Source organism: Ceratotherium simum, chromosome 13 (genome assembly GCF_057802395.1).
Source record: "Ceratotherium simum simum isolate JZ-2026a chromosome 13, ASM5780239v1, whole genome shotgun sequence".
Taxonomy (NCBI): domain Eukaryota; kingdom Metazoa; phylum Chordata; class Mammalia; order Perissodactyla; family Rhinocerotidae; genus Ceratotherium; species Ceratotherium simum.
The window spans coordinates 27,912,017-27,931,683 of NC_141912.1; the positions used below are offsets into that span (position 1 = coordinate 27,912,017).

At 38.9% G+C, this 19,667-nt stretch overlaps 1 non-coding gene across 1 annotated transcript; it reads right to left on the reverse strand.

Moving 5' to 3' along the window:
* Positions 1-9,445: 9,445 nt before the first annotated feature.
* On the reverse strand, positions 9,446-9,519 carry TRNAT-CGU (transfer RNA threonine (anticodon CGU)). Its single transcript has one exon. It is a non-coding gene; the product is annotated as a tRNA-Thr (tRNA).
* Between the last annotated feature and the right edge of the window lie 10,148 nt (positions 9,520-19,667).

Below are 19,667 nucleotides of genomic sequence, written 5' to 3' on the forward strand. Positions count from 1 at the left end.
TTGTAACTTCTATTTCATTTCTGATTTTATTTATTTGGGCCCTCTTTTTTTCTTGATAAGTCTGGCTAAATATTTATCAATTTGGTTTATCTTTTCAAAAAACAAGCTTGTAGTTTCATTGAGCTTCTCTATTGTTCTCTCAGTCTCTATTTCATTTATTTCTGCTCTGATCTTTATTATTTTCATCCTTCTACTAACTTTGGGTTTTGTTTGTTCTTCTTTTTATGCTTCCTTTAGGTGTAAATTTAGATTGTTTATTTGAGATTTTTTTTGTTGTTTCCTAAGTTAGGCCTATATCACTATAAACGTCCCTCTTAGAACTGCCTTTGCTGCATCCCATAGATTTTGGAATGTTGTGTTTCCATTTTCATTTGTCTCAAAGTTTTTAAAAAATTTCCTCTTTGATTTCTTTGTTGACCCTTTGGTTGTTTAATAGCATGTTGATTAGACTCCACGTGTTTGTGTTTTTTTCCAGTTTTCTTCTTGTAATTGATTTCTAGTTTCATACTGTTGTGGTTAGAAAAGATGATGGATATGATTTCAGTCTTCTTAAATTTATTCAGACTTGTTTTGTGGCCTAACACGTGATCTATCCTGGAGACTGTTCCTTGTGCACTTGAAAAGAACGTGCATTCTGCTGTTTTTGGATGGAATGTTCTGTATTTATCTGTTAAGTCCATCTGGTCTAATGTGTCGTTTAAGGCCAATATTTCTTTGTTGATTTTCTGTCTGGATGATCTATCCATTGATGTAAATGAGGTGTTAAAGTCTCCTACTATTATTGTATCACTGTCAATTTCTCCCTTTGTGTCTGTTAATATTTGCTTTATGTATTTAGGTGCTCCTATGTTGGGTACATAGATAATTACAAGTGTTATATCCTCTTGTTGGGTTGATCCCTTTATAATTATGTAATGCCCTTCTTTGTCTCTTGTTACAGTTTTTGTTTCAAAGTCTATTTTTGTCTGTTATAAATATTGTTACCTCAGCTTTCCTTTCATTTCCATTTGCATGGAATATCTTTTTCCATCCCTTTACTTTTGGTCTGTGTGTGTCTTTAGTTCTGAAGTGAGACTCCTATAGGCAGCATATATATGTGTCTTGTTTTTCTATTCATTCAAGCAGTCTGTGTCTCTTGATGGGAGCATTTAGTCCATTCACATGTAAAGTAATTATTGATAGGTATGTACTTAGTGTTTTCTGGTTGTTTTGTAGTTCTTCTCTGTTTATTTCTTTTTCTCTTGCTTTTTTCCCTTGTGATTTGATGACTTTCTTTAGTGTTATGTTTGTATTCCTTTATCTTTGTTTTTTTATATGTCTATTGTAGGTTTTTGATCTGTTGTTACCATGAGGTTCTTATATAACAAGCTCTGTATGTAGCAGTCTATTTTAAGTTGATGGTTGCTTAAATTTGAGTGCTTTCTAAAAGCACTACATTTTTACTCTCTCTCCCCAGGTTTTATGTTTTTGACATCAAATTTTATATCTTTTTATTTTGTGTATCCCTTAACTAATTATTGAAGATATAGATGATTTTACTACTTTTGTCTTTTAATCGTCAAACTAGTTATATGGATGGCTGATCCACTACATTTATTACATGTTTGCCATTACCACTGAGATTTTTTTCTTCATAATTTTCTTATTTCTAGTTATGACCTGTTCTTTTCTCTTTAACATTTCTCGTAAGGCTGGTTTAGTGTTGATGAACTCCTTTAGCTTTTGCTTGTCTGGGAAACTCTTTAGCTCTCCTTCAATTCTAAATGAAAACCTTGCTGGGTAGAGTATTGTTGGTTGTAAGTTTTTTCCTTTCAGTACTTTGAATATATTGTGCCAGTCCCTTCTGGTCTGTAAAGTTTCTACTGAAAAATCAGCTGATAGTCTTATGGGGGTTCTCTTGTATGTAACTAGTTATTTTTCTCTTGCTGCTTTTAAGATTCCCTCTTTATCTTTAGATTTTGACACTTTAATTATAATGTGTGTTGGTGTGGGTCTTTTGGGTTCATCTTACTTGAGACTCTCTGTGCTTCCTGAACTTGGATGTCTATTTCCTTTACCAGGTTGGGGAAGTTTTCAGCTATTATTTTTTCAAATAGGTTTTATGCCCCTTTCTCTCTCTCTTCTCCTTCTGGGAGGCCTATAATGCAAATGTTAATATGCTTGATGTTGCCCCAGAGGTCCCTTAAGCTATCTTCTTTTTCCTTTTTGCTGTTCTGATTAGGTTGTTTCCACTACCCTGTCTTCCAGATTGCTGATCCATTCTCCTGTGTCATATCATCTGCTGTTGATTCCCTCTAGTGTATTTTTAATTTCACTCTTTGTATTCTGATAGTTTTTTAAAAAAAAATTTCTATCTCTTTGTTGAAGTTCTCACTGTGTACATTTATTCTTCTCCCCAGTCCTGTGAGCATTTATCTTTATGATAATTACTTTGAACTCTTTAACTGGTGTATAGCATATCTCCATTTTGTTTAGTTCTTTTCTAAGGTTTTGTTTTGTTCTTTTGTTTGGAACATATTCCTCTGTCTCCTCATTTTGCATAACTCTCTATGTTTTCTTCTATGTATTAGGTAGATCAGCCATATCTCCTAGTGTTGAAGGAGTGGCCTTATGTAGAAGGTGTCCTATGGGGCCTAGTAGCACAATCTCACCTGGTCACCAGAGCCAGGTACTCCAGGTATGTCCCCTGTGTAGGCTGTGTGCAGTCTCCTGTTGTGCCTGGGCCATGATTACTGTGGGCATGCTGGTGTGTGGAGCTGGTCTCATGGGGGTGGGAGCCACTTTAGAGGGGCTCTGATTAGCATCAGAGGATGCTAATCCTCTGCTAATCCAGAGGATTAGCACAGGGGATGCCCACTGTGTGGGGCCAGTGGGAGCCACTTTGGATGGGCATTGGCCCGGGCAAGTCTGCTGGGGTGGGGTAAGCAGTGCTAACAAGGCAGATGGAGAGTGTCAGAAATGGTGCCTGTCAAGGTTGGGCCAGATAGGTGGAATGAGAGCAAAGAAATGATGCCCACCAGCACTTTCATCCCTGGAGAAAGTTCCAACAGATCCCTGCCCCTCTGACACGTGCCCTAAAATTAGTCAGTGACTCTCCTTCATGTATAACCCAGGCACTTTTCAAACTGCTGCCTCTGTGCTGGGACTCAGAGTGGGGGAGTAGGTGCACATGCCCTTTAAGAATGGAGTCTCTTTCAGTTTCCTATAGCGCTCTGGCTCTCCCAGATGTAAACCCCACTGGTTTTCTCTTAAGTTTTATTTTATTATTATTTTTTTTGTGTGTGAGGAAGGTCAGCCCTGAACTAACAACCGTGCTAATCCTCCTCTTTTTGCTGAAGAAGACTGGCTCTGAGCTAACATCTATTGCCAATCCTCCTCCTTTTTTTTTCTCCCAAAGCCCCAGTAGATAGCTGTATGTCATAGTTGCACATCCTTCTAGTTGCTGTATGTGGGATGCGGCCTCCGCATGGCCGGAGAAGTGGTGCGTCGGTGTGCACCCGGGATCCGAACCCGGGCCGCCAGTAGTGGAGCGCACGCACTTAACTGCTAAGCCACTGGGGCCGGCACCCCACCGGTTTTCAAAGCCAGATATTATGGGGCCTGATCTTCCTGGTGCATGTCCCCTGGGCTGGGGAGCCTGATGTGGGGCCCAGGCCACTTGCTCATCTGGGAAGACCTCCACAGTTGTGATATCCCTCCCGTTTGTGGGTCCTGACTTGACCAGGTCTCTGCTCCTCCTACCCATCTCAATGTGGATTTTTCTTTATATCCTTAGTTGTGGAAAATCTATTCTGCTGGTCTTCAGGTCATTCTCAGCGGTAGTTGTTCTATATGTAGTTGTAGTTTTGGTGTGTCCATGGGAGGAGGTGAGCTAAGGCTCTTCCTACTCTGCCATCTTGATCCAAGTTGTCTTTCTTTCTCTTGTGAAGGATAATTTCACTGAGTACAGAATTATAAGTTGATAATTCTCTTCTTTTAACACTTTAAAATATTTCACTCCACTCTCTTCTTGTTTTCTTGGTTTCTGAGGAGAAGTCAGATATAATTCTATCTTTGCTCTTCTACATGTGAGGTTTTTTCCTCTGGCTTCATTGTTTGCCTTTGATTTTGTGCAGTTTGAATATGATGTGCCTAGGTGTAGATTTTTTGGTATTTACCATGCTGGGTATTCTCTGAAGTTCCTGGAAATGTGATTTGGTGTCTATCATTAGTCTGGGAAATTCTCAGTCATTATTGCTTTAAATATTTCATCTGTTCCTTTTTCTCTTTCTTCTCCTTCCTGTTTCCCATTAAGCATGTTATACCTTTGTAATTTTCCTACAGTTCTTGGATATTCTGTTCTACATTTTTCATTCATTTTCCTCTTTGGATTTCAGTTTTGGAAGTTTCTACTGGCATTTTCTCCAGCTCACTGATTCCTCAACTATGCCCAGTTGATTGATGAGCCTGTCAAAGGCATCATGTGTTTCTGTCATATTTTTTATTTCTATCATTTCTGTTTGATTCTTTCTTAAGGTTTTCATCTCTCTGCTTACATTATCCATCTTTTCTCACATCTTGCTCAATTTTTTTCGTTAGAACACTTAGGATATTAATCCTAGTTGTTTTACATTCCTGATCTGAGAAGTCTAACATCTCTGCCATATCTGAGTCTGGTTCTGATGCTTGATCTGTGTCTTTAAACTGTGTGATTTGTCTTTTAGTATGCCTTGTTTTTTTTTTTCAAGCTGAATATGAGGTACCTGGTACTTGTTTCTGCAAAGTTTTCTACTCCTGGGCCTCTGCTATGGTAAATTATGATTCTCTGTATCTGCTGTCTGTCTCTTCAACTTTGGGGGCCCTATGACCTCAGTTCTCTGATGGATCTAAGATGTTGATTTTCACTTTGTTCATTTTTATTCTTGTTGCATGAATGGGAAAAATGACTTTCAAGCTCCTTACGTGCTAGATTGGAAGCCAGAAGTATGCTGGACCAGAAATTGGAAGTCTATTGTCTTTTAAATACATTATTTAAATTAGAAAAAGTACTCTTTTACATTTTACCACATAGGTACCATTTTTATTATCTTTTTTCTTCTGTGATCCAAATTTCCATCTGGTATCATTTTTATTCTTCCTTAAGGGCTTCTTTTAACATTTCTTACAAAGCAGGTCAATTGGTGATACATTATTTGAGCTTGTCCATGTCTCAAAAAATATTAAGTTTTGCCTTTGTTTTTGAAAGATACTTCTTCTGGTCATATTGATTCCTTTTTTTTCTTTTAGTGCTTTAAAGATATTACTGTACTGTGTTCTGGATTGCATTGTTTCTGGTGAGATGTTTTCTATCATTGTCTTGGAGTAGTTTACTTCCGATTTCTCCTGCTTGGGGTTCATTGAGCTTTTTGGATTTGAGAGTTTATAAATTTCATCAAAATGAAAATTTCCAGCCATTAGCTTTTTAGTATTTTTCCTATCTCTCTTTCTTCTATCCTTTTGAGACTCAAATTACTAATATATTAGGCTGTAGAATGATGTCCCACTTAGTCTTCTTTTCTTTCTGTGTTTCATTTTGGTTAGTTTCCATTGTCATGTCTTCTAGTTCACAAGCTTTTTTTTTTTTGCAATGTATAAATTGCTCTTTATCCCATTCAGAGAATTTTACATGTCTGGCATTGTATTTTAATCTCCAAAGAGTGAGTTTCTATCTCTCTCTTTTCTTTCTACCCTTTCTCTGCCAGGGTAACAAAAGTAATATATTAGGAGCTTTGATAATCATTCCTTACCTATTTGTCCTGATCTCTCCTTCATCTCTCAGCAATTTGGGCAGGCTTGCTGCTGATGTATGGGCTTCCTCCATTTTGTTAAATCATTTCATTTGAAAGAATAGCATTATTTCTATGTCATATCCATAGAAATAATAATTTATGAATGTGCAATATAGGCCATATTTTTCTAAAGCTGTTATCTCATCTACTGGATTATAACCTGAGGACTCATATTCAGTCATGACGTATATTCACTTTATTAAATGCTCTACAGGACCTTGCACTTTGTAAATTTTCAATAATGAGGAAGAATCCTATGTAATGACTTGCAAGTGGAATTATTTTTCTCATTCAAAGCAAAAAAGGACACTGAAAGTAAGCAGAATTATAACAGTTCAACAATAAAGGTCAGTCAGCCACCAATTTTCTTGATATCCCTCACATGCCCCACCTTGAATTTTCAAAAGTTCTCATTATCAGGATCTGATGCACAATATGAATGTCCTCCTTAGGTCTAAAGCTCTTGGGTTGAATTTTTCCATGGGAAAATTTTGTTCAATTGATTGAATATGGACGATCAGTAAAAAGACATCCAAAGCAAGTTTCTTAGGTTCCTAAGGCATACCCTGACACAGCAATTCAGGGCTATGTGACTTATTGGGGGAGTGGTCCTCAGGATGGGGAAGGGGAAGTAACAAAGCAAAGATGTAGTCTTGGGTAAAATCTAGCCTTGGCTGACCCATGGGACAGTAGGCTCTGGAGTATAAATAACAGAGCAGAGTGGTCACTGAGTTAAGGGGTTTGGACTTTTGTATCCTTCCCTCCCATCAGGCAGTTATTGGCTATAGCTGGAGATGGGGTGGTGGTATAATCTATTAGAGGTCACCAAACAGTCCATTTCACTGGGGAAGGTCACAAGGATAAGTCATTGGGAGGATGGGTGCAGTGTCCTATTAAGAAAAATGGGAAGAGGAAAAAAATTAGGGAGGAGTACCAAGATCATGTACTATTGTAAAACAACTAGGTAAGGGGAAGATACTCTAGGTTTGTAATTTTAAGCTGAAGTATGAATATCTCATATGTCATCTATTAATTTTGGAAAAGTAATAGATTTTATTTATTTGCTAGTATAAATTACTAATTTTGTTTTAATGCTTTGTGTTAGTTTCCTAGGGCTGGCATAACAAATTACCACAAACTGGGTGGCTTAAAACAAGAGAAATGTATTCTCTAACAGTTCTAGAGGCCAGAATTCTGAAATCAAGTTGTGGGCAAGGTCATACTCCTTTTAAAGATTCTAGGGAGGAATTCTTCCTTGCCTCTTTCAGCTTCTGGTGGTTGCTGGCAATCCTTGATGTTCCTTAGCTTGTGGCCAATAACTGCAGTCTCTGCCTCTGTCGTCACAAGGCTTTCTTCCCTCTATGTCTGTGTCTGTGTCCAAGTCTCTCTCTCCTTCCTCTTCTAAAGACAACAGTCATGAATTATGGCCCATCCTAATCTGATATGTTCTTATTATAACTTAATTACATCTGAAAAGGCCCTATTTCCAAGTAAGGTCACATTCACAGGTACTAGGGGTTAGGACTTTAACATATATTTTGGGGGGACAGAATTCAACCCCCAACATGCTTGGAACTCTTGTCTATAAATTTAGAATAATACCTCAGAGTGTTGTTGCAAGGGTAAAACACTTGACCCCAAACAATTGTTCAGTAAATAAGAACAATGATAAACATAACAATATAGTGAACTTTATTGATTGCATATTTATGTACCAGATATCCTTTTAAAATGTTTTATGTGTAATTACTCATCAAGTCCCCATCAACTCTATTAGGTAGGCCTATTACTATATTCATTTCACATATGAGGGAATTGATGCCCATTGAGGTAAGCAATTTCCTAAAGGTCCCTTAGCTAGTGGAGCAGCTGAAATTTGAATACAGGTGGTGTAATCTCGTTCAACAGAGTCCTAATAAAAATGAACAGAGGTGAGGTTCAGGCATAGTTGGGGGACAATTTTCTGGTTATTTAATCTTGCCACTCATGGTACTTAGAGTAATATAGTAGCCACTTTGTGACTATTTCTCATTAAAAAGTTAAAAAATAGGGGCTGGCCTGGTGGTGTAGTGGTTAAGTTCACACATTTCGCTTTGGAGGCCCGGGGTTCACAGGTTTAGATCCAGGTGTGGACCTATGCACTGCTTATCAAGCCATGCTGTGGTAGGCATCCCACATATAAAGTAGAGGAAGATGGGCACAGATGTTAGCCCAGGGCCAATCTTCCTCAGCAAAAAGAGGAGGATTGGCAATGGATGTTAGCTCAGGGGTAATCTTCCTCACCAAAAAAATAATTTTGAAACATTTGCCAGTGATTTTATCCAAGAGACAGGATGATGCTGTCTGATTACTCTGCCTCCACCCTATACATTCCCCATACCCTTTCCTTGCTTTATTTTTCTCTGTAGACTTCATCAGTATCTCATATGCTTGCTTATTTTACATATTCATTTCTTTATTTTTTGTGTCACCTCCACCAGAATGTAAGATCCATGAGAGTAGTCATTTTTGTTAGCTTTGATCACTGCTATATTTCCTGCCCTTAGAAATATGCCTGGGGTGGTTACCAGAGGCAGGGATGGGGGGGTGGGCAAAATGGATCAAGGTGGTCAAAGGTATAAACTTCCAGTTACAGGATAAATAAGCCCTGGGGATGTAATGTACAGTGTGGTGACTAGAGTTAACAATATTGTATTGTATATTTGAAAGTTGCTAAGAGAGTAGACCTTAAAAGTTCTCATCAGGAGGAAAAAAATTATAACAAAAAAGGAAGGAAGGAAGAAAGAAAGAAAAAAGGAGAGAAAGAAAGAGAAAAAAAGAGAAAGAAAGAAAGAAAAAGAAAGAAAGAAAGAGAACAAAAGAAAGAAATATGACTGGCACGTAAAACACCAGCAGTTAATGTTGTTGGATTAATGGATGAATGAATGAAAGACAAGAAGACATAGAAGTTCTGTACATATCTAGGGCTGAAACTAAGTTGCTTTAGATATCTGGCAGAATTCTCCAACGTGCTTTTTTTCTCACAGCAACTTTGTCCTGGCTCTGGGGGTGCTCATGTCTAGAACGTTCTAGCTCCCAGTTGATCATCATTCCTTAAGCTTTCCAGTTTTTTCTTTAACAGGACTAACATGGGAATATAATTGTTCTTCCTCATGTCCCCTTCAAAATGGCAAGCATTCCCCTGCAAACATCTTAATTTTCCTTTGTAGGTAATAGTGGATTCATTGTTCATTAATTTATCTTATTTTATGAAATCAACTACAGAGCTGGAGATTGTTTGAATCTATAGAGATTATATGTATCAACCCGGCTGGGTGCTTTAAACTATAACATATTGTAGGTGCTCAAAAACATTTTACCACAATGTAATGCAAAACTTACATGAAAAATGATTGAGGTAGTGTCACACGTACTATTCTTTGGTGGTGGTTTGCATTAGAATTGCCATTTCACTAAGAATCTACTTCTTTCCAAAAGTAAGGAATCTGAGCAAGTGCAATCAAACAGTTTGTAAAGTATTTGATTGGGCTCTACTGCTGCAAGTTTGGTGAGACTTTTAGGGGATCAGTAAGAAGACACGGTTAACTCACCAACATAAAATGATTTTCGGAAAGAGTTTGGTTTCCTGGGAAAACATAAGGCCCTACTGGGAGTCGAACCCAGGATCTCCTGTTTACGAGACAGGCGCTTTAACCAACTAAGCCATAGAGCCACCTGAAATTGTGAGGTTGAACTGAATCTATCTCATTTTACTTCGACTGGGTGAAAGAAGGAATTTATCCTGTCCGGTGTTATCTTTTGTCTTCAGAAAATATAGCAGCTCCGGGAAGATGCTTCGTTTACTCAGGACGCGCTGGAGACAGAAGACTACAAAAGGAAAAGTATTAGGCAGTTGCAGCGTTAGAGGAAGGACTTTTCTTTTATCCCAAGGAAAAGCGTGACAGAAACTCGAGGCTAGGTAACATGTGGTAAAGCCTATTCAAAGGAAAAAAATGTATATCATTTTTTAAAAAAAACTTCAAGAATTTGCATAAAATAACTGGCCATATGTAACCAAGTAACTCGCTTGAGATACCTGGAGGTGCCAGATTTGTCAGAGGAGGAGCAAGCATCTCTCGGGTGGAGCCGAGGAGGCCGGGTGTTAAGGCAATCTTCCTTCAGCTACAGGTGTCAGCCTGTTTAGTTTCTCTTCAAATCTCATAACGTCATTTTCAACAGCACAGTAAAGATCTGTTGTGATAACTTTCCACATGGAGCCTCTCGGGAGGGGTGCGGAGGTGGGAGTGGGGGCAGGGAGGCAGGAGCCTCTGCAGCTTCGGCCTCAGGAAATTTGGCGAACATCTGAAAAATCCAACCGAGAAAAAGAACCATTTGTTTGTTTCAGTTTCCCCCACCTTTTGTCCTCTTCTGTTCCTTTCGGGCTAGGTTTTTATACTCAGGCAGTTCCGAAAATCAGCTCGCAGAAGAGGTTACGCCTTCTCCCCTCTAATCAGGTCCGTGCACCCCGCGGTGACCCGCCCTTTTCTCCCCAGTGATCGCATCCCCCTCGGGGACGTGCAGAGAGCCAGGCCCGCGGGCGGTCCACCTGATCGCGGCTGCGCGCGCCTAGAAGGCCCAGCGTAGGGTCGGGGTGTCTGCGGGCCCCGGGGCCACTAGGACAGGCGGGGACTGAGACGACTGCGGGGATGAGAGCAGGGAGGCCGGGACAGGGGAGGGGACACGAGGACCCGCCCAGATCGCGTTTGTGGTGGTGGAGCAGGCAGGATCTTCAGGGCCCGGGAGGATGCGAAAATTCGCATCAAATGCAAACGGATCCCGGTCCTGAACTTTGGGACTTAAGACCATGAACACATTCAGCACAAAGTAGGTCTGTCCGCAAAGTTGTTTCTTTCCGCACCTTTCACAACAGGGACTTTATTAAAAAGCCGGGCCTCGAATTCCAGGTGGGTAGGGATGGGGAGGCCGGGAGTGGGGAGGGGAGCTCCTCTGTTTTCTGATCGCGGACATGAAATGTGACTTCCCTCCACTGACCCCTAAGCGCCGTGGGCCAACCTGAGACTCTTCATCACGGCGTCGTCACAGTTCCAGAGCCAGGTCGGCCATGGTGATTGTCAAGCGTTTATTCGATGATTGATTCTTCTAGAATCGAATGGCTTTTATCCTCTGGCCACCTCCTCCTTTACACCCGGGTGTCATAAGAAACGGCACAGGAGCGAAACTCGGGGCTCCCGGGTCCGTGTTGGGTGGACGGAGGGGCAACTCCCCTACACCGGATTCTGTTCTTTGTCGGTCCCTGGGAGGACTCATTGCCGGGTAAGGAATCAGGGAGGATGGAGCATCTGATGTTTGCTAGGTGGGAATCAAGGGGACGGTCTAAGCATACAGTTTTAACTCTAGCTTTGCCTGGTGGAAGGACGTGGCGTACCAAACGAGTATGTGTTGAAAGGAAGTAGAGAATGTAGTCCATACTGAATTTAACTTCCTTATGTGTCTTACGAACATTAGAAATAGCTCTGAAAGAGTTGCCTTTTTTAAAGAGGTAAATGCCTAAGTGGTCCAAAGCGTTGGATGAGGGTTCTAGTCTCTCGGGGTACGGAGAGTAGAATCCCACTCCTGCCCGTCATTTTTGTACCGGCTCTTCCGAAACGCCCATGGAGAGGTCCTGGGAGAGAAAACTTCCAGTCTGCAGCTACAGCATTTTGCCTTCTTGGGAGTTGATGGTTTGGCAAAGGGAGGCTCAGTGAGGAACTTTACCTTTATCATAATAAATTAAGGATAATTAAGATTCAGTTAAAAGAAAAACCAAGCTTTTCCCATATGTACCCCTTATTTTTCATATCTTTGGTCAAGATTTCGAATCCCAAAGGAGAGAATTTTATTTTTTTGAGAAGATCATATGTTGTTTAGGTAACATTTTGACATGTACCAAATCTGAAAAAGTGTCAAAGCAGATCCTCCTTACCCCTTTACCCGCTCTCCCCCACTCTCCCACCCCACCTCTCCTCCAAGATTAAGCCTTACAGGCAAACATACTCATTTTTGTGCTTCCTTCTAGGGACATGTTTTGCACATACAAGTGCATACGTATATATCATTATTCCCACTTTTCACTCAAACAATAGTGTATCAAACACACTCTTATACACCTTAATCACTTCAAATATCTTGGAGTGATTCCCATAGAAAAACATAAAGAGCCCCTTACTCTGGCTGCTACTATTCCATTGCATTTATCAACCCAGTCACTTTTGCCCAACCAATGCTGCTGTAAACAACTTTGTATATTGAACATTTCACATGTTTGTGGAGAGTTTCTGGAAGTGGAATGGAAGTCAAAGATAGGTTCTATGGTAATTTTGATGGATCTTGCCTAGTAGCCTTCCCTAGATATTAATGCAAATTTTCACACCTACCAGCAACCTTTGAGTGCTGGTTTCACCATACCAGGACCAGTATAGTTTATTAAATAGTAACATTAACATTTATATAGTGCTCACTAGATGCTAAATATTTCCTATCTTTACTTTCTTTTAGACATTTAATCTTCATAACAATCTTATGAGGCTATTACCATATTTACTGATATTTAACTGATAAGAAAACAAGCTTTTTGGTTTAAATAGCCTGTCTCAGGAGAACAGAGAGAACAATCAAGATTAGATATCTGTGTCTGTAACAAAGGAATTTTTTTTTTTTAGCCAATTTGATAGATGAAAAGTAGTATCTCAGTACAGTTTTATTTTTTCTCCCCTGCTAATATTGAGACTAAAATCTTTTCAAAAATTTTAAAGCCACTTGCTTTCCCTTTTTATGAAATTTCCCTTTGTCCATTTTTCTGGCTGGTGATTGGATTTTTCCTTTGATATATGTTATCTCTGTATTAGAGAAATTTGTGTGTGTGTAATGAACTATGAATATTATTTTTTGGTCAGTTAGTCATTTGTCTTTTCACTTTACTTGCAAGTGTTTTTTTTAATCCAGGCAAACTATTTTGAAGTTCACAAACTGAGGAAAAATAGACACTACTCATCCAACAGGGATCTGAAGTGTTTATGGTTATAGAGGTGGGAAAGCAGTTCTGGCCTCTATTTAGCCACAGAAGTCATGAGACCACTCTCTGGCATTTGTTAAATAATGAGTTTTGCCATTAAAAAAAAATCCTTGCATTCCTGGAGTGAATTTTGTTTGGTCCTGTTGAATTAATTATTCTTGCTGGATTCTACTTCTTAATATTTTGTTTGAGATGTTGATCTTTAGATGTATAAATTGAATTGTTCTCATTTGATTTGTTTTCTTTTGGGTGCTATTTACATCAGGTTTGGTGGCCTTAATGAGTGGATTGGGCAGTTTTCCATTTCTTATGTCCCAGAACTGTTCAATCCACAAGAATCATCCAATCCTTGGCAATTTGAGGGAACTCGCCTTAGAAATGGAAAGACCTCTGACACTCTCTTCATTTACTTCTGTGGTCATTATTCTATAAGAAAGTATAACTTGGGTGTATCCTATAGTGTCTCTGATTCTCTGGTTCTTCTTTTGTTGAGAGATAATGATACTAAAGGATTAAATGACCTACTGCCTATATTGCTCTAGGACAATACTTGGCACATGCAAGCTTTCAGTAAATGTTATTCATTATTATTATCACATCAATCTTGGTAAGTTGTATTATCCTAAATTTTATGTCATTTGTTACACTTACATTGTCAGATACAGAGGTATAAAGTTGTAAATAATATTTGATTTTTATTTAAAACGTCTCTTCTCTATTCCTATATCTCCTTTCTCACAACTAATTTTGAATTCTGATTTTGATACCAAACCTCTTAATCTCAAGTTCATGTGCCAGATGTGCAGTAAGCCAATCACTGAGACACCAGTGCTTGGAGGTAGAGAAAGGTTTATTAGAATTGGCCAAAATAAGAAGGTGGGAGGATAGGCTCTCTCAAATCTCCTTAATGAAAGAAGAAAGCAGGGAGTCTTTATAGACCTAAGAGGATTGGGAGGAGGAGTTCTGGAGAAACAAAGGGGAAATCTGTGTTTCTTTCACTCCAGATAAGGCCTTGGGCAACCAGACTTCTGGGTGTCAGCAGCAGCTGAGGGCTGGTTATCTGGTGGTCATAACTTCTGTGAAGGCATTCTTTTTCTTATGTAAAACAAGCTCATAAATCCTTGTGACCCTGAGTTGCCCCTCAGGTTAAACAAAAAAATAGCAGATTAACAAGTTTATAATGATGCGTGGATTAATTTCTTTTCCTCTGTTAATTTCTTTTCCTCAACCTCTGGAACAAGATTGAAGGGTGACCATGTTCTTATTGAATATTTATAGTAACCCTCAGGTACCTGGCTTCAATTTCATATTTTCCCTTCATTAGTCTTTCCACTGGTTTGTAGTTTGGTTTCATTTATTGAGAATACTTTCTTAGCTATCACAGCATGTCAACAGCTTTTCTCTATTAATTCCTTTCTTCTATTTTCATTTGGTAGGTTTTATAGTCTTTTATTTGCTTTATAAATGGAATACCCACCAGTAATTTAATCATTTTAACTTTCCCATTTTCTAAAAAAAAAAAAAATGCATTTAAAGTTATAAATTGTCCCCTCTGACCCGCTTTTGTTGCATCTTACTGGTAATGATAAATGTTGTCTTATTCTTCTTCTATTCTACGTAGCCTGTAATATCAGTTTTGATTTTCTCTTTGAGGCAAGATATTTCTAGAAGCATTTGACATTTTTTGTGTGTGTGTGAGGAAGATTGGCCTTGAGCTAACACCTATTGCCAATCCTCCTCCTTTTGCTTGAGGAAGAGTGGCCCTGAGCTAACGTCCATGCCCATCTTCCTCTGTTTTATATATGGGTTGCCACCACAGCATGGGTTGATGAGTGGTGTATGTCCGTTCCCAGGATCTGAACCTGCCAACCGCAGGCCGCCAAAGCAGAGCACACCAAACCAAACCACTATGCCACTGGGCCAGCCCCCTGCATTTGACTTTTTAAAGTATAAAATTTTATGTTTTTCTGATTATATTTTGTTTATTATTTTGTGCCTTATTTTCTAGTACATTCTTAATTTTCTAAATTGAAAATATTGTGACATTTCTTACTGGACCAATGTAAAGTCAATTCATAAAATTCCACGGGCAACTTAAAAATGGTATCTTTTCCACTTTTAAGGAAAAATTTGGTTGTATTGATCAGGTCAATTTTATTGATAATTATTTAAGTTTCTTATAATATTACTTATTTCTTTGTCTATTGATATTTCTTAGACTGAAAGCAGTGAATTAAAGTCAGTTATTAAATTGTATCTGTCTTTCTACTTTTATCTCTGATGAGTTTCTGCTGAATGAAAGTTGCTGCTTTATTTTATAGATCATGAATATTAAAACACAAAAATCTTTATATCTCCACGTAAATTGTAACTCTTAGCATTTTAAAGTCCCTTCTACATCTCATTTAATAATTTTTTTCCAAAATTCCATCTCAAATGATATTAAGTCCAAGAATCCTTTCTTTTTGTATGAGTTTGCCTAATATTCTTGTCTGTCCTTCATTTTCAATCTTTCTGATTGTCTCTGAGCCCTGTGGGTTAGTGGCAAGCTGGAGGAAGGTTTTGCAACAAGGTGTATGCAGGAAACACAGAGCTCAGAAGACCTTGGTTGTTGGTCTCACGTTTTAAAATTCAATGACTGTAATTAAGTGATACTCCATCTTCCATTGGTTTATCTGCCCATAGCAAAAATTGCAATTGAGATATTGAGTAGACCAAACCTGTGGCTTTGTAGAGAAATTCTTGGGAGAATGGAATCTCTAATTCTAGCCAAGAACTTCCTGGAGACTTGAATAAAATATGTTTCTAACTTGAAAATCTAGGGCAAGTGGGAGAATCACACTTTTAATGTTGATGTTTTCTAGGTTCCATCTTTGGTGGTCCTAGTTTTCTCTGAGAGAATATTCAGAAGAATATTCCATACATTCACATCTTTGAACTCTCCAAAATAGGCCGATGACTTCCAAATACCTTTCTTACATAGACCTCTTTAGAATTTCATACGATTATAGCCAACTGCCTATCAGACATTTCCATCTTATTATCTCACAGACACCTGAACTCAAGTCACTCTTATTATTACTTTTCTCTTTGCTAGCACCATAATATATTCTGTTAAACTAGAAACTGAGTAATTACTCTAGATGACTCTCCTTCATTCATTTATTCATCAAGTGAATACAGTGTCACTGCTGTTTAGGCTCAAATAGGGATCCTTCCCTAACTAGTCATGGCAATCAGTATGACATTCTAAGTGGAACCTACTACTGTGAAATCATAATTTGATGGAAGTGAGGGATTTTTCTATTAATTCAGTTAACTCATTACTGAGTTAGCTGTTCCAAAAATGAAGTTCTAGTTTTAATCTGGTATTTGCTTTGTCTTAGAGAAGCTTTTAATTCTAAACAGATACAAACCTGATTTTTTGATGGGACAAAAACATTCTTGATCAAGTTTGACATAAAGGGATGGTTGAATTTGCCCCAAAACTTATGAAAAACAGTCCTAAATATTGGCATATATTTGCCCCAAGTTTGTTCTTTTTTGCATGAAGGGAATTGTGGACATTGACTGATCTGACTGGCTGGGACTGTAAAGAGCAGAGTTGAGCTACAGCCCCCAGGGCACCCAAAAATTCTAAGACAAGCTTTTCATCCTCACAGTAGTGCTGTCTTCTTTCCCCTGACTGATGGTACCTCTTAAAGTGTAGGATGGGCTTGAGCTTTGGTTCTTGACAAATGACCCAATTATGAAGGATCTGGCAAAGTCATTTTTTTCCTTGGCTTTGTACTCCATGTATATTATGCCAGGCGCACATCAAGTACCCATTCTGTCTTAAATTGAGAGAAGACAAGTTGAAATAGAAAGTTTAAAGTTAGTTCACATTTTGGGCTAGGGGTTTTAGATAGAGTCTGTAAAAAGCTACTGGCATAAAATGGCTAATTTCAGAAGAACTTGATAGCAGATGCAGAGAGTGTGGTTTTCTACATAATTTTGCAAATTAAGAATATACGTTGAAGCCAAAAGCTACCCTGGAAACCCTAAGAACAAGGTGATTGATTAAAATTTATTTTCTTTAACTTTATTTAGGTTTTTAAAATATATTATTAAAGATGTAAATGATTTTTTTCTCCTTTGGTGGGAAGTCACAGTTTGAAGATTCAGTTTTCCCTAATAAGTGAATAGAAAAACTGTCCTGATGAATGTCATTTTGTTTTGATCACCAGCATCTTTCCATTGCTTTGTAAGTAACACACCTGTTTGTTCCATCATATGATCCTTTAATTCTATCTTTAATGTATCTTCCAAGTTACTAATGTACTCAGTATCTCTTTTTAACGCAAGTTATGAATTCTGCCTCTGTCTCAAGAGCTACTTGCTTATTATCTATACTTAACACATCCTATGAATTTTGCCTTTATCTCATAAGTTACTAGCTTACTTGCTATCTATATAGGCTTTATACAACTAATTTGCTTTCCTGTTTTCTATCACAGAATATTTTCAAATAATATAGAAAACTTATATTTCATGAGCCCATCAAACTGAGTATTCTGTATTTTTGGAACAGGAGCCCCAGGCTGTCAGTGTTCTGTATATGAATGACTCTGAGGCCCTATAGCTGAAGATAGAGCTCCCTTTGCCAGGCTCTGGGCATCTTCAAAAATAATTTAATCAGTTGATAATTTCATTTCCTACCTGTTTGTCTTCTGGAGGCAAAGAATATAAACAACAGAAATTGGAAAGAGAGAGACTAGTAAAGACCTGAAAAAAGGGAAGATTCTGCAGTTATCTTTTTTTTAGTTCCACTGAAGTTATGATCTAAAAATTGGTGAGTGCTACATATGCTCTAGGTGGCGCTCTGAGGTTATCAAAGGGTGTCTGTAGAGATGAGGTGGCTGTATTTTAGAGGCCAAAGGAAGTCTGAAAGAAAACTATTTTGCTCTTTCTTTTGAAGCAAGAAAGGGCAGATAGTCTGTATGGTTTCATAAGAGAAATTTGGCGGGTGGGAGGTAGAGCAGAATCTCTACCCAGGAACTTCCCAGAGATTCGAAGAAAAGAATATTTCTGACCTGAAACTTGAAAGAGCAAGAGAAAACTCTGTAGTCAGAGCAATGGATGGTGGTGAGCAGAAGGGGGTGGTGAAAGGAGAGGAGAAGGTAGGAACTTTTTTGACTCCAAATCACAATGTACATCTAAGTCTTTTGGAAGCTATGTTAAAGAAAAATTATTTTGACACTTGTTACAACAGTAAAGAAGACTTTATTTAAGACTGTTGCGATAGAGATCAAGCTATTGCAATAGAAGAGTGAGGCTGAATTCAACTCCAAATACAACAGGGACAAGTGGGGATTTACAGCCAACTGGCAAAATGAAGGGGTAAGTGGTTAAAAAATGACTAAGAGGACATATCAAGGATAGGAGGATTCTTGCTAAACTAATTAGCAGGATTTTTGCTAAAGACAGGTCAAGGTCGAGGCCTAGTAGAGAAGAGGGTTCAGAGGAGCCTGACTAAAGTTTGGTCAAAAAGCAAGACTGTCAGATAATATACCTTGAATTTGGACCTAGATGGAAACCATAAGGGTCAGAGACTGAGGAAACTGAAAACCAAGGGAATGGCTGAATTGTCCATGTCAACCTTGGAGTGTTAGGATCACCTAATAGCTGAGTGGGGAAGGAAGAGTGGCTGTGGCTGTGCAGAGAAGTTAGTAGCCACACGAAGTACTGGAGAAATTCTCCTCATTCATCCTGTGTCAAAATGAAAATATTTTCTGCAGATCCTCCATTCCCTAGAGCAGTGGTCTTCAAACTTTAGCATGTACTGGGATCACCTGGAAGGCTTTTTAAACCACAGATTTCTGGACCCACCCCCCTGAGTTTCTGATTCAGTAAGTCTGGGAGGGATATAAAAAGTGCATTTCTAACAAGTTCTGAAGTGATGCTGTTGCTGCTGGTCAGGAGACCACACTTTGGGAACAATTCCCTAGAGACAGAGGGAAGGAAAGGGAAAATGATAACCTCTACTGGGGATTCCTCTGAATAATGAGATGTTTATGGAGGGTAATAGAGGATCTCCCTGGCCTTACCCAAATTTGCTTTACTAGGATGGGACACCCATCCCCACCTGCTCTGAGTGTTGGCTGCTAATGGCTCACAGCCACCTCTTCTTCAGAGTATTACCCTCGGCTGCCATCTTCTCCAGAGAATTTCTTCAACCAAAGGGAGCCATCTCACATGGGAAGTTATGCCTCTGAGGCCCGGAGGTAAGCCCATAGCCAATGATTGACTGACCTAAGTTATAAAAGGCCGTCCTTCTTCCTTCAAGATGGAAATAGTTATGTGTGATTTATTCTGAAGCTAAACTCCAGAAGAAATCACATCCTTACTTCTCTCTTTTCCCTGCCCTATCCTGCTGCACTGATTCCCTTTCTTCTGAGACAACTCTGTCCGTAAATTATGTGTACCTGAATCCTAGTCTCAGCTTCTGTTTACAGTATACAGAAGCCAAGCCAAGGAGTATTCATGAGACCACAGGAGCAAGATTTGATGTGCTCTGGGATGGACTTTGGCCTACTCTTTCTTAGATTTTGGAGAATCCAGCTTCTAGAACTAACATGGGCACTCTCAAAGTCCAAGAACCACCAGTGTCCACACAGTCCACAAGGAAGATGTTGCATCTGTGCAATGACTGCCATGGGGGAGACTGTATTGGGGTCTTACCTCCAGGAATGGGCTGCTTAGCAAATCTGGGACTAGGATGATTAGAGAGTGTCTGAGTCCTGGTTCTCTGAGACTTTAGAACCTTCCTG